Source organism: Dasypus novemcinctus, chromosome 31 (assembly GCF_030445035.2).
Source record: "Dasypus novemcinctus isolate mDasNov1 chromosome 31, mDasNov1.1.hap2, whole genome shotgun sequence".
NCBI lineage: Eukaryota > Metazoa > Chordata > Mammalia > Cingulata > Dasypodidae > Dasypus > Dasypus novemcinctus.
The window spans coordinates 25,307,451-25,323,437 of record NC_080703.1 but is presented as its reverse complement, the minus strand read 5'-3'; the positions used below and the strand labels follow the sequence as shown (position 1 = coordinate 25,323,437).

General features: G+C 43.8%; 1 non-coding gene across 1 annotated transcript; it reads left to right on the top strand.

Moving 5' to 3' along the window:
- The first annotated feature begins 14,495 nt into the window (after nt 1-14,495).
- LOC111767258 (small nucleolar RNA U109) lies at nt 14,496-14,630 on the top strand. Its single transcript, XR_002799125.1, has one exon. It is a non-coding gene; the product is annotated as a small nucleolar RNA U109 (small nucleolar RNA).
- Nucleotides 14,631-15,987: the final 1,357 nt, after the last annotated feature.

Below are 15,987 nucleotides of genomic sequence, written 5' to 3'. Positions count from 1 at the left end.
GTGGGCTTCCTTCATAAAGCCTGGAATATGCACTTAAAGTAAAAATTTATAGAATAATTCATTATGACTGAAAAACAAAAATTTATAGAATAATTCACTATGACTGAAAAGCAACAGATTTTTTTTTAAAAACAGAATTAGAGCCCTGGGGTTTCAGATAATTAATTGAGAAGGCTGATAGGTACTTTAAAAGATATTTGTAAAAGTAAAGATACAAAAAGTTTTTTTTAATGTAAGAACAAAATTCTATGAAAAAAGATCAGACATTTGAAAATAAGACATTTAGACTATCTGAAAAAATATAGTCATCTAAATTAAAAGTTCATGGGATGGATGACAGATTTAAAGAGTAGAGTTGATAGAGCTGGAGACAGAATTAGCAAATTGAAAAATAGACCTGAGGAAATTAACAGTAGTAAAGAAAATATTTGAGAAGAGGTAAATAAAGGATAGAATAAGAATATTCAACATACATCTGATAGGATTTCCACAAGGGAAACAGGGAAGAGGCAATTTGTGAAAAAACCTAAAAGGGTCCAGTTTGTCCAGGATTAATTGTATGCATTTGGTTTTATGTTACTTTCCATAATACAATATTTCCATTAAAATACTATTGCATACTCCTTGTAACTTTTTATGGCAGCATATAAACTTAAGTGGAAGGTAAACGTTTTCTTCAGAAAAGTTGTGAGGAATCTGTAAGCATAATATTCCGCTAATTTACTGAGGTTAAGACTGATTGAATTTACTGAACCTTTCTTTTGGATGGGACACAACAGGAGTAATAATTTGAAAACACTTCGCCCCTAACTCCTGCTTCACCAGTTAATATCCATATGATCAGGTTGGCTTACTCCTCTTCAAACTTAATTTTCCTCATTGGTTTCTATGTAGCCCGGTCCACATGATTAATATAAAGGTCAGTAAAGAGCACTGACAATATTCACATATTAAAGGGAAGAATCACACAAATCAATAACTGCTTGTGGTTGCGATAATGCCATGGGTTTATTATTTTAATTTTTCCCCGGCTGCATTTCCCAGCATCCCTGGCAGTTAGGTGACACAGTGTGATTGAGTTCTGATCAGTGGCTACCAGAGAGATGATGTATGCTACTTCAGGCCCATGCCCCTAAATATTCTGCAGGATTCTCCATCCTTTCTTCTCCTGTGTGCAAATGAAAGAACAATTTCCAGGGTAATCTAGTTGCCATACACTGAAGATGGTAGAGCCTCTTTCAGCCTGGACTTGCACAAGACTATGAATAAAAATCCCACCTTTGGCTCACATTGGACTGTGATATGCACAAAAAAGAAAACATTATTGTATTAAGCCGCTGAGATTGGGGGGATAATTTAGCAACAGCTAGCATTGCCAAAAAAATGGCGAAGAAGTTATGACAAGAAACGAGTCTTGCAGAAAGATGGTGAGATTTGGAAGATTTGTCCATGGATCTCTGCAGTACTGCGGTTTTGGCATCCCTTTCTTAAAGTAGGCTGTGTTGGCCCGTGAGTGTGTCCATCTGCTCCCCAGAGCTAACTCTGGCTAAGTCCAGAGTTTGTGTTTGTGTGGTTAGTTGTCCCTCTTCTCCGGAACTAACGCTGACAAGGTCCAGGATTTGTACCGTGTTTATTTAACATGAGAGAAGCCTTCACCGGGTACTGATGTCCCTAAGATGCCTTCCTCGTTTCAGAAGCCTTTAATTAGAAACGGCACGTGACCTTAGATAAGCCCACATGCCAGCTGTCTTCTCTGAAAACCCATGTCTGGCTGAAGCCCAAGGGAGTGGCTCTTCAGCCTTCCCACAAAAATGAAAGCATTGAACTCTGAATTTTAGGCATTGGGAGGGAAATGGGAAGAGCTGTTGAGAAAGTACCTTCTCGTTGAACAGTGCACCCTGTAATTGGTCAAATTCGTGTGACTTGTTACAAATGGAAATGCTTTTATGCCATGAAGCGTTATTTGCCATGCCTTTTTGTTGTTCTTATTTATCTGAAAATAATTCAGGTATAGGTAACCCAGACACTTGGTTGAGAAATAAAGCCCAGTTCCCATTTCCCTAGGAGCCACTATTAGTTTCTAATGTGCTCTTCTAGAATTTCCTTTTATATAGTTGTATAAGCAAATATGTATTCTTATACCCTTTCCTATCTTTCACACAAAATAGAATTTGCTACCCACATTGTCCTGCATCTTGCTTTTTTTACTTACCGTTATGTCTTGACAATCTTTCATATCAGTTGTTTGTTTTTAACAACTTTTTTTTTTAACTTGCTTTGAAATAATTATCACTTCCCTGGAAGTTGCAAGGATAGGGCTGATGTACCCTTCACTTCGTGTCCCCCAATGGTTTTAAATTATAAAGGTTTTTTAAATAATAAAAGTTAAAATAATAACAAAGCACTTTGGACATCAGTGTAAGTCCTTTGTATTTATGTACTTATTTAAACCTTACAATTTATCATATACTTTCACAGATGGGGAAACTAAGGCATAAAGAAGCTAAAGAACTTATCCAAGGTCACAGAGTTAATAATGGATAAAAATCAGGATTTGAACTCAGGGCAGTAAAGTGTAAGAGCCTGTGTTCTTAACTCTGCAGCTACACTGTTTTCCTTGAGTAAAGTGTGTTCATAATGATGCAAAATCAAACTGTGATCAGAAGTGTATATGCAATTGTGCTTGGCAATTCTTTTTGTAAACTTGCATAAATGTACACACATGTTCATGCACACATTACATATATGTGCCTTTTCAAACTGTAATCAATACTGTTCTGAAACTTCCTTTAGGGTCTTAATATAGAAGCTCTTTCCATATCAACACGTGTGGCTCTCCCATATCCCAAATATGTGCATCATATTATATGACCGCTCCCTAATTAATTACAGGTGAATATTTAGGTTGGTTTCTGTAGTTTTCTTATTACTAATTGTTGCAGGAAACATTCTTATACATGTATTTTTGCTCACTTTTTTTTTTCATTTATAACATTTATTGATGTATATCACTCATACATAAATATACATAATAAGCATAGAGGAAGAGTTGAGAACTTGCAAAACAAACATGCATATCATCACACAGGGCTGTTGTTCCTCACTCTACCACCAATACCTTGCATTGTTGTGAAACATTTTTAACAAATGATGAAAGAACATCCTAAAATATTACGACTAACCAAAGTATCTTACATTTGGTGTATTTTTCCCCAACGCACTCTGATATTATTTTAACATCATTCATATATGAACATACATAAGTTTATAGTAAAAGTTGTAAACTTACAAAGCAGACTTGCATAACATCATACAGGGTTCCTGTACATCAACTCACCAACGTCTTTATTGTTGTGAGACATTTGTTACAAATTATGAAAGAATATCATCAAAATCTTCTAACTGTAGTCCATATCTTACATTTGGTGTATTTTCCCCCCAAATCACCCTATTTTGTGAATGTATGTGAATAAATCCACAGGATAAAATCCTAGAAGTGGAATTGCTGGCTCAAAGGCATGTGCATTTTAAATCTTAATGCCAGATTGCCCTTCAAAGGATGGCTACAGTTTGTTTCCCATCTCACCTTTTTCCTAGTTCCCTCTATAATCCCTTAGAGATTCCTTTATAAGAGACCTACATCAAGAACCAATAAATCCCAGAAATCTGCAGTTTTGCCTGTATCCAAAATTTAGAAGTTTCTCCTACCAACTTCACCGTAAAAAGTAAACTTGTGTTGTTTATTCCCAATTAAGGCTACAATTTTATTAAATTCTTATTCTAGTTGTAATAGTTGCTGCTGAACATTTATATAGACCCGGCACACTATAAGGAAGCCACTTACAGAATGTAGAAATTAATTTGAAACAATAAATATGTTTGTTTCTTTAAATCAAACCAAACAAATTTATTGTTTAAGCAAAATCCCGAAGGTTCTTATAAAAAAACAAGCCGAGATGGGGACAAAATCCTTTTCTAGTGAACTATGACCTCCTGCCCACTAGAGGTCACTCTTCGCAAATGACTTTTCCCTGGGCTGCTGGCAAAAAAAAAAATTAGCACAATTATTCCTTTGACCTTTGGTTGTACTTTTAGAGGGACACACATTTCTCATGAATGAAGCTGAGTGTGTGCAAGGGCATCTCCCAATCTCTTGGAACAATCTCTTTTTCCACATAAAACCCACTACAGGTATAAATGTCCAGCAATTTCACCTCCACTTCTGGCCTGCAGCTTTTCAGACATGGGATTGCATTTTGTTGCTTCCTTGACGTTGGACACTCACTTGTGTTTGCCTGTTGAATCTTCGTTTTCTGCTTTCTCACGATGACACTGAGATAGAAAAAATAAAAGCAAAAATACTTGCTTTTTGAATTTGTCTTTAAAATCAGAAAGACTCTGGGAACACACCTGGAAAAATTTTTTTCAAGGATGGTGGGCCTTCATGAAAGAAACTCCATGAAAGAAATTTTAACAAAGAGAATGTTAGGCATCAAAAGAACCAACCCCTTTGTGGCCTAATCTAGTTTGCCCGTCCACCAGCTTTAGAGATGGCGGGATTTTCATTTAGAGGCTGTTTTACTATGAAACTAAATAAGCCTCAAACCCTCACTTTCATGATCCCTCAAGGCCCTGTACAAGATTTTGTTTTGATAAATGTGTATTATTTTTCAAAGAGAGTTCTCTGCCTCCAGGTTGGAAACACTTCTGGCCTCTCAAAACTTTGGAGCCAGGTAGGGATCCAAATTCTGGACCTGTGTGATCTTGGGCAAGTTACTTAACCTTTCTGGGCCTTGATTCCTTTGTCTATAAATAATACCCAGTTTACCTTGTTTCTCACATCTTGGAAAGGAAGGAAACATATTTGCCTTTCATAGTTCCCTGACTATATTAGGGAAATTCAAGATAAAAAAGAACCATATTACTCTCACCAACAAATCTACCTCTTTCTCCTTGTCTTCTTGAAAGAAATCTTTAAGTATGGCTGATATCTCCAATGAAGTAAAATTTTTAGTTTTGGTTTCCAGTTTGGGTTCCCTTTGGGGGCCCTACTTGACTTTCCATGCGGTGACAGAAAATCTGGTTGCTGCCAGCCAGACTCTTAAGGTAGAAAGAATCTGATGTAAATTAGATGGTAAAGAGATGCCACCCTCTCTTGGTGACAAATGCCATTTCTTGCGGTCAAGAACTTCCTGCTAGGAAAGTGAAGTATGAAAACCAGCTTCGACGTGTTGGCCAGACCTGTGCAGAGACGCCTGCTGTCCTTACTGACATTTGCTTAATTGTCATAGTACAATTCCCTCCCTGGGGTGGAGTTATCAGCCCCTTTTTCTCTCATACAATGTGTGTGCAACTATGATTTCCTGAACACACTGATCACATAATTATAAAGGTTCATCCATATGCACAAAGGCTAATGCATAACCAAAGCAGATGCTAAATAGAAACAGGCATTTAAGCAAAAGTGCAACTGCAGCCCAGGGAGTCAGGTCTGAGTCACTTTAGGCTGGCATTGGCTTCTTGTCCCTACAGACACAATAAATGTGTTTTGCCTTAAAAAAAAAAAAAGGCAAGAAAAAATATACTCGATATTTGGTTTGAATTGCTTGGGCCCTTCCATCTGGAAATATCCAAGAGGCAGGGAACATTCTGGACTATAGAATAAAAGGAGAGAGAGCACACCTGCTGGATAACTATACTAAAAGTGAGTAAAATCGTGGGGTATGGATGTGGCTCGAGCAGTTGAGTGCCTGCTTCCCACACGGGAGGCCCTAGGTCTGGTTCCCGGTGCCTCCAAAAAAACAAAACAAACAGCAAACAAACAAAAAATCAACTCAGGGGAGCTGATGTAGCTCAGTGGTTGAGCGCCAGCTTCTTGCATAGGAGGTTCCGGGTTCAATCCCCAGCCCCAGTACCTAAAAAAAAATACGGAAAGTAAAACTAGACAATAGCAAGTGATGGTGAAGGTGTGGATTCACAGCAATCCTCATACACTGCTGGTGATAATGTTTTGGAGATTGAATCATGACCCCCACAAAAAAGGCATGTCCGGGTCCCAACCCCTGGCGCTGTGGGTGTGAGCCCTTTTGCAAATAGGAGCCTTGAAGAGGGCATTAGTTAAAGTGTGGCCAGACTGAGTGGGAGTTGTCCTGAGTCCAATATGGCGGACGTCCTTATCAGCAAAGGAAATTGGACACGGAAGAGGAAGCCATGGGGAGCAGCCAAAAGGCGGGCCTCAAAGGAACCCACAAAAGAGCAGAAGACACCCCATGTACATTGCCGTGTGACAGAAAAGCCAAGAAGTCCCAAGGCTGCCCTCCAGCCAGAAGATGCCACCCCAGGAGGAAGCAAGCCTTCTAGGCTCTGAGCCATGAGTCAATAAACTTTTGTTACACCAACCCATCATATATTTGGTTAGCAGCTAGGAAACTGATACAGAAGGTAAAATTATGTAGCTGCTTTGGAAAAGTCCAGCAAGGCCTCAGAAAATTAAATGTAGAATTATCATCTGCCCAGCAATTCCACTTCTACGGGTACACCCAAGAGAATGGAAAACATACATCCACACAAAAACTTGTACATGAATATTCATGGTAGCATTATCTATTTATAATAACCAAAAAGTGGAAACAACCCAAGTGTCCATCAAGTGATAACTAGAAAAACAAAATACAGTATATCCATACAATGGAATATTATTCAGTAATAAAAAAAAAAATGCTGGCGTATTATGCTAAGAGAAAGAAGCCAGTCATTGAAAACCACATGACTGTATGATTCCGTTTATATGAAATATCCAGGATAGGAAATTCTTATAGAGATAGAGTATGTGAGTTGTTGCCTAAGACTGAGGGAATTTGGGAGGAAATGGAGAGTGACTGTTAATGGGTTTGGGGTCTCTTTCAGGGGTGATGAAAATGTTCTAAAATTGATGGGAGGATGGTTGCACAATTCTAAAAATGTAAACCATTGAACTGTACGCTTTTAATTGTGTAGTTTGTGAGTAATAGCTAAGTTACTCTGTTAGCCAGCCAAAGGGGTGCTGATGCAAAATACTAGAAATCTTTTGACTTTTATAAAGAATATTTATTTGGGGTAGAAGCTTACAGTCACAAGGCCATAAAGCATAAGTTACTTCCCTCACCAAAGTCTGTGGCCACGTGTTGGAACAAGATGGCTGCCGACGTCTGCCAGGGTTCAGCTTCCTCTTCCTGTTAAAGCTCCGTGATCCCAGCTTCTTCCAGTCTCAGCTGTAGGCTGGCGTAAGGCTCATCTCTCTTCCAGGGCTTGTTCCTCTCCAGGCTCAGCTGCTCCATTCTCCCCCAAGGTCACCTATAGACTACGAGGCTCTCTCTCTTCCCAGGACCTCTGCCATGTCTGTGGAGCTGTCTCTATTCCTCGGTGTTCTCCTCCTGTGTGTTACTTCCCGGGTCTCCAGCAGAAAAAGACCTCAAACTTTCTCCTCTGCCATGTTGTTTTCTCTGTGTGTCTCACCCACCAAGGGGGCAGGGACTCAACGTTCTACTGATGTGGCCCAATCAAAGCCTTAATCATAATTTAAGTAAGTAAAAGTGAAACCTCTAAGACAAATATAATCTAATACGCCCGGAGGAACAGAGCGGTTCACAAACATAATCCAATATCTCTTTTTGGAATTCGTAAATAATACCCAACTGCTACCTTTATTTAGAAATAAACGGGATTTGAGGAGCAGGGCAATCGGGCGAGCTTGGCACTCAGTTGCTGAAGTCAGGTGCAGGTGGTATCTGAGGGCAGAGTGAGGAGAGGAGCCCCTACGGTGGAACCTGGGGCAGACAGACACCTGAGATTTAGCAAAGAAAGTGGAAAATGAGGAGGTGAGCAGAGGATGGGTGTCATAGAGGAGGAAAAGAGAGTAACAAGGGGACAGTGGGTGTCCAGGGACTGTAGCAGGTGAACGAGTTAAAACAGAAGTGCCCGGGGGAGGCTTGGGGGCTGCTGGCCCACCTCGTTTCTCTGGCTGGGAGAGGGGGTTATAAATCTGCACCCACTCCTCAGGGGTTACTCACTCAAGGCCACGTTCTCATTTGCTCCTGCAGCCACAAAAGTGTGGGAGTCAGACGAAAACGGCCATCCCCGAAGCCATGGCTGGAGGACAGCTCTGTGTCAGTGCAGACACAACTGACATCTCCGTTTCAACAGATAGGACGTGCTCAGGGAGCCTGTGACCAGGGCTTTTGACCCAGCCCGGGCAGGCAGGAAGTGACCTTGAATCTGTGTCCTTTGCACAGGGGTGGGACCTTCTCGTGGGTAAATACCAGCAAGTCATGGGATAGACACATCTTCCCATTGACTAAAATATCCGCTTATTTTCCTAAGAGTGTGGACCAATCTACACTCCCACCAGCGGCAGGTGAGAATCCACGCTTCTCCACATTTGCCAGCATGTCGCGCTGTCCCACTAAGTTTTGCAGCCACCCCTCCCCCATCTGATGGGTCCGACAGTATCTGGTTGCTGTTTTAATGTTTGTTTTCCTGACGTCCAGGAGGCCTCTTCCCAGTTTCCTCTTTTGAGAATGGTCTGTGCCTATCTTTCCTCTCTCCCTTTTCCTGTTCGTTTTTTTTTGTTTTATTTTTAAATAGACTTGCAGGAGTTCTCTATATATTGGGTTGCATGCATGCATTGCAAAGCAGTTTTTTTCACACTGGACAGGAAAAACCTCGGCCTTCCGCAGTTCAAGGTCAAGTCTGAAACAAACAAACAGCAGCCGCGGGCCCATCGCCCCCTGGACCAGCCCCCAGGCTGGAGGCACCCAATGTAGGCTCCTTTACCATAGCAAAGTGGTGACATTCTCTTAGCTGTCAGCCACTGGCTGGGAAACGTGGGAGAAAAAAAAAAAAAGGGAAACCCCAGTTAAAATGGCAAATTTCATGCTGTATAGACCTCACCACAATAATTAAAAAAAAAAAGACATAAACCTTGTGCCTTTATTAGAAAGCAAGCTGCACCTGGAAGAGAACAAAGGCTCACCTGATTGTGGAGGAGAAGAGAATTTTATTCACGGTCTTGCAAGAACTGGAGTGACCTGGATAAAATGGTCACCAGCCAAACAACAAGAAACAGTGATATTTATACCCTAAACCTAACAGGCAGGTCCCGCCCCTGTTCCCCACTGATTGGGTACTTCAGGGGTTACAGCCCATCCCAGCTGTCTAACTAACTTACAGGGTTCCTGCTCTCAGTCCCTGCTCCGGGGCTCTCTACACCCCCTGGCGCTGGGCAGGCTGGGCACCCATCTCACTCCTGGCACCCTTTTCAAATTGGTCCTGCTTTCACTGTTGGCCCTGCCCCCACGTCTCACCATTGGCCCGTCTCACTTTGGCCCCACCCTCACTTCACACCATTGGCCCGTCTCACTTTGGCCCCACCCTCACTTCACACCATTGGCCCGTCTCACTTTGGCCCCACCCTCACTTCACGCCATTGGCCCGTCTCACTTTGGCCCCACCCTCACTTCACACCATTGGCCCGTCTCACTTTGGCCCCACCCTCACTTCACACCATTGGCCCGTCTCACTTTGGCCCCACCCTCACTTCACGCCATTGGCCCGTCTCACTTTGGCCCCACCCTCACTTCACGCCATTGGCCCGTCTCACTTTGGCCCCACCCTCACTTCACGCCATTGGCCCGTCTCACTTTGGCCCCACCCTCACTTCACGCCATTGGCCCGTCTCACTTTGGCCCCTCCCTCCCTTCTCACCATTGGGCCCCTCGTTTCAGCTCCACTTTTCAAATTCTTTGCACCAAAGCTACTAGAACCCCTTTCCCACCCTCCCGGAATGGCAGAGCCTGGCTCTGGCTTCCCCTTTGTGAAAACTAAACTTAACCCTTTCCTACACCCTTTCGCCATCACCCATCTCTTTCTTAGCCACCCAGCCTTAAATAACCACTCATCTACTTTCTGTCTCTGTGGATTCGTCTATTCTGAGCATTTCACATAAATGGACTCGTGTGTGTTGTGTGTGTGCATTGACTGGCTTCTTTCACTTAGCATCATGTTTTCAAGATTCATCCATGTTTTAGCAAGTTTCAACACTTCATTCTTTTTTTTTTTTTTTTTTTGGCTGCATAATATTCCATTGTATGGATATACCACGTTTTGTTTATCCATTCATCCGCTGAAGCAGTGTTTAATTAAATGAAATTGAAAATTGTCTTGAATAGCATCTGGCTTCTGCTTATGTAAACTGATGGCTACGCCTTTTCTCCTCCCACGCATCATAAGAAAGTTTTTATGTGGGGGCCAAAATGATCCAAAGGTTTAGCGTTGGCTCTGATTTGCACCCTCCAGGCAAGAATCCTCAGTTCCCAGCCCCACAGTTAGAGACAGATCTAGAGAGCCTTGTTATAGAAAATGCGGCCATCAAGCCACAGCACCACTGGAAAGCTTGTTAGAAATTCAGAATTTCCAGGTCCGTCTCAGACGTGCTTGAATCAGACTCTAAATTTTGACAAATCCCCATGCATGTTAGCACAGCTCTAGATCACTATTTCTTACCCTGACTCCATATTGAAATCACCTGAGAAGCATTTTAGACACTGCCGAGGACCTGCTACACTTGCAGAGATTCTGATTTAACACTGGTCTAGAGGGGGTCCCACGGTCAGTGTTTTTTCAAAGCCCCCACAGGTGGGTCCTGGAGCGGCCAGAACCGAGGACTCCTGGTGCAGATTTGCAGGAGCAATCCCGACTTTTCTCCTAAGCCACTTGGACACGGGGCTATTTATTTCACATGTTTTAAATGACCAGGTTTGCCAGTCTGCTTAGTAAAACCGATTCGATGGCTCTCTGGGAAGGATCCACATGCCCCATTCCTGAAGGATTGGAGTGGAAGGGGCAAGCGCCACCTCCTCCTCCCTGTTGATAAAGATGGTCCATGTTTCTAGAAAATACAGCTGAAGCCCCTACAGAGAGGGTTCTGCCAAGGAAGCGCTAACTCTTCTGGGTTCTTTTTTTTCTCACTTTCTTTTTTTAAAAGAAGATATTCTGATGACATGCATGTTACAGAGGATAGGGGGTCCCCATATGCCCTGCTCCCCACCCCTTAACATTTCCGCATATTAGCAACATCCTTCATCAGCGTGGTACATTCATTGCAATGGATAAACTCATCTCTGTTCGTTTTTAGTATCCAGTTTACAAGCTCTCTCTGCAAAGAATGGTTTTAAAACCTTGTTTACCCCAAAACGACTCCTTCCTTGCGCCTGCCAACAAAATAAATCACAGTCAGGACAAACCTCCGGAGGAGACGCCAGGGTTGGTCTGTCCCTAAACAAACCCAGCCCTGATCTTATCTTGGCCAAGGAAGCTGTGGCAGCAACAAGCTGTCAAACCCATTTCTGTCCCTCCTGTCCCTCTGCGGATTTCCTTCCATGCACTGGCTTCCTGCTGTGTGTGCGAGCATCCCTGTCGCGTCTTGAGCGTCTCGGGACGGTGGCTGTGGGAAGTGTGTGTGGTATGGACCTTCTCAGAGGGGTTGGACAGGGCTGTGTCCCTTCAGTAGCCACCAAGGCTCTGCCCACTTCATCCCCCTCCCCTTATGATCCGCCCTCCAGCTTTCCTCGGGCGGTGTCACAGCAGTGCCCCCTCCCCGTGGTTGAGGCCACTCTACCGAGTTAAAGGAAACAGGAGCGGGCAGGAGGGGGGGCTCATCCCGTGTGTCCTGCCACTGTCCACCTCGCGGAAGCCTGGGTGAGGAGCTGCACTTTCTACCTCCAGCATTTTCCGCCATTGCAGAGCTTGGGTCACCTTGACTTATTTTTTTTACTATAATTTGTTTTTATTTTTTTCTTAATTTTTTTTTTAAATGTTACATTCCAAAACTATGAGGTCCCCATACTCCCCCCAAGGGAGCAACCGTGTAAGAATCAAAGGCTCTGAGGTCCCTGAAATGCACACCAGCTGGGCGCTGCCAGGTGTCCAGGAGCTTCTTGGGTTCCCTCCGCTGGGAGCTGAATTGCTAAGCTCTGAACTTGATCTGCTTCCCTCAAACTGGGCCAGGAGCCCTGCTTTATCCTCCGGACACCAAGGGCTAATTTTCCTGCGTGGGTGACACTTTCCTCATCCAACATCAGAGATGTTTCCCTTAAAGCAGTGCCCAGGGCCCTCAAGCCCGGTGATCCGAGGTAGGAGTCCCAGAGTTTGAGCAAGGACAGAGCTCCTTCGTGGCGGCCATTCGGAGCCCGTCCCTCGAGACGAGTTCTGCCCGAGAAGCCCTTATGGCTTGCTCAGCTGTGTGACACCCGGGGCCTGCCGTGCGCAGTGACTCCTGTTTTGATCTTTGCTAAAGACTTTTGCTTCATTTGCTGGTCCACTGCCTCTCTGCTCATGTTACAGGCTTACATCTGCGTGTGGCCTTTGTCAACAACAGCCCGTGCTTTTCTTTCACTCAGCCCTTGCCTCCTCCCCTACTCTGCCTTTTGAATTTCTTTTAAAAAACTGCTTTCATTCCTTTTTTAAAAAAAAAAAAATCTGTTTTATTTATTTTATTTATTCCCTCCTCTCCCAGATGGTTCTCTCGTCTGTCTGCTTGTTGTCTGCCCACCTCCTCCAGGAGGCACGGGGAACTGAACCCGGGACCTCCCGCATGGGAGGCAAGTGCCCAACAGCCCGAGCCACATCTGCTCCCCAAGGGCTGCGGCGTCTGCTGGCTTGTGGCATCTGCTCGTTGCGCAGGAAACGGCATCTAAGCTCACTGTGGCAGGAGGCGGCATCTGCTCGTCTTATTTTAGGAGGCACCAGGACCCGAACCCGGGACCTTCCCTGTGGTTGGTGGGCACCAAGGGGATGAGCCGCGTCCGCTTCCCTGTTTTCATTCTTTTAAATTGGCACTCCAGTGACTAATCCAGTGACCTGGGTCGGATGACCCTGCTTCCTGGAAGGGGGAGCACAGGCGCCATTAAGTCCAGGATCTGCTGGGGATTTCCACGGAAGGGCATCGAGCTGCTGGCAGCAAGATCAGCTTTCCCTCCACGATAGCCGGTCACAACTGCTGCGGTGTCCCTGGCGTCCTTCGCAGACTCCAGCCCGCGTGTCCCCGCACACGCCCTCTCGACAAGGATTTGATGTCGTTTCCTTCATTTCAGCGCGTGGGTCTGCCGATGAGTCTGAGCTGCCTTCTGGGTTGATCTCTGTGGTATGGGCTTCTCGGACAAAAGGCTGAGAGCAAAGCAGTGCCCCGGGGGTTGGCTTCATCCGATCCTTCCCCCTAGGTCTGCAGTTCCGTCTGTCTGTCTCTCCCCTGCCTCCTTCACTCCATGCCATCTCCCTTCCTCGCCCCCTCTTTTCTTTATTCCTAAAACTCCCCCTGCAGACCCACCCGCCTTAGTTGACCGTAAGGCAGCACAGGACTGGCAATTCTGAATTCATTGAACTTAATAACCTTTAGCCTTCTCTTAGTAAATGGCAGTCAAAAGAATGACTGCTTGTTTCACCTTAAGGAAAGGGGAGGACCGGTCATTTAAATGCTTTTTGTCTCTCTCAACTTCTGTTGACTTTCTCTTTCCTCATTATAACTAATATAATTAGGCTTATGGTCGCTCTGAATGTCCAAGTGCTTTTTTTTTTTTTCATTTAAAAAGCTTTTATTGGAAAGTGGATGTCATTTATCTTTTGATATGGTTTGGGGTAGCTCAATGGGTGAGCACCCGCCTCCCATGTACGAGGTTCTAGGTTTAATTCCTGGTACCTCCTAAAAAAAAATTATTGAATTATATCATACATGCATGCACATACATAAATAATATGTGTATAGTAAAAGTTGTGGACTTACAAGACAAACATGCGTAACATCATCCAGGGTTCCCCCCCCATCACCCCACCACCACCACCTTGCATTGTTGTGAAACATTTCTGACAAATTATGAATGAACATTGTTAAAATATTACTACGAACTAGCCCATATCTTACATTTGCTGTATTTTCCCCCATGCCCCCAATTATTAATACCCTGTATGAGTACTGTATGTTTGTTGCAGTTCATGAGAGAACGTTCTCATATTCTGTTAACCACAGTCCATCTTCCACCACACGGTTTACTGTGTTATACAATCCCAAGCCTCGTACAATCCATTCAAAGTGTACACTCAGGGGCTCTCATTTTCATCCCAGAGCTGTGCCTTCATCACCCCCAGTCAACCACAGAATGCCCCGTTACCCCAAAAGGAGAAATCCCTCCTTCTCCTCCTCTCAGCTTTATTAAAAATGAATTTTGTTATCAAAATTTCCATCATGCTGTACAATCGTACCTTCTTCCTTTTAAAAAAAGAGCATTTTTTAAGAGCATTAAATCAAGAGCATTTCCTATAGGTTTAAATATCCTTAGAAAATGTATCTAGCCATTTGCCTGCTGATGGCATTTTCGTGTTTGTTTTTTAATTATCGGCAAACTCAACCTAATTATGTCCACTGGTTAAACCGGAATAGAATTACAGGATTTAAAGAATATATTTTGTTGCATGTGGAAATGTCTGCTCCTCATTCTTTTAGGAGCAGGAATATAGCCATAACATGCTACATTAAAATAGGAGTTCTCAGGGCTGCCAATCTTGCAGAAGAGGTTGAGTGATAGTATATTTCTCTTACATTAAAGTCTCGATAAATATAACCGAATTGCCCTACTAGCCACCTGTGTGTGCCCAGCTCTCTGCCCTCTGGCTGATATCGAGCAATATCTTGGGGGGTGAGGGAAACTTTAATAGGTGAAAATATTATCTCAAGGCATTTTGCGTTTCTTGTCAGGAAGGAACACTTGAAAGAAATACGAGGTACTCAACTGCTCATGAAATAAACACAAGCCATTAGAGCCAGACACTGCAAAATTACCAGTAACCAAATTTATGGTTGGTGTGTGTCCAGGGCAGCAAACCAGTAATTTTCCTACAAGATCATCATTTCCACAAAGGTTGCAGCCAGGCTTCAGCCAGCAGCTTTGCAAAAGTTGTTTGCGTTTAGTCATCAGCAACTTCCAGGAAATGCTCAGTATTTTGTTTATTTGTGGGGCTAGAATTAGACAGGGTTCAAAGTATGTTTTTCTCTACCCATGGGACTTCACAGAGACAAAGTCTAGGTTTGCTTCCACAAGACTTTTCATATGGAAAAAGGATCCCATAGTTCTTTTATACCTACATAATGTCTTCTGCCTTTTTTAGTTTTATCAGGGTTTTTTTTTTTCTTATTGGATTTTGCTTGCTATCCGTTGACATGATTGAAAAAAAGGTCCCAGTGTCATTTACCTTTTTTCTTCCAAATGCTTATTTTTTTTTTGTAATTTATTTTTTATTTAGCTCTCCCCCTGCCCCCCATTGTCTGCTCTCTGTGTCCATTCGCTGTGTGTTTTTCTGCATCCACTTGCATTATCGGGCAGCACTGGGAAACTGCGTTTCTTTTTTGTTGCATCTTCTTGTTGCATTAGCTCTCTATGTATGCGGCACCACTCCTGGGCAGGCTGCACTTTCTTTTGCACAGGGCAGCTCTCCTTGCAGGGCGCACTCCTTGCACGTGGGGCTCCCCTACACGGGGACACCCCTGCATGGCAGGGCACTCCTTGCACATGTCAGCACTGCGGGCAGGTCAGCTCCACATGGGTCAGGAGGCCCTGGGGACTGAACCCTGGCCCCCCCGTATGGTAGTCAGACGCTCTTCAGTTGAGCCACGTCCGCTTCCCTGTCCTTTACCTTTTGACTTGGTTTATGGTGTTTTTCATCATAGCTAACGCTTTTGCTTTTATGCAGTCAAAGCCACTGATGATTTCCGTTATAATTCCTGTTGAGGTGCCTTGCTTAGAGAGCGTTCCCCCGCTCACTTACTGTTGCTTATTGTTTTGGTTTCCCCAGCTGCTTCTAGCAAATACCATGAAACGGTTTGGCTTAAACAACGGGACTTGATCGGCTTACAGTGTTGAGGCCGTGAAAATGTCTAAAATCATCATAGTGATGCTTCCTTCC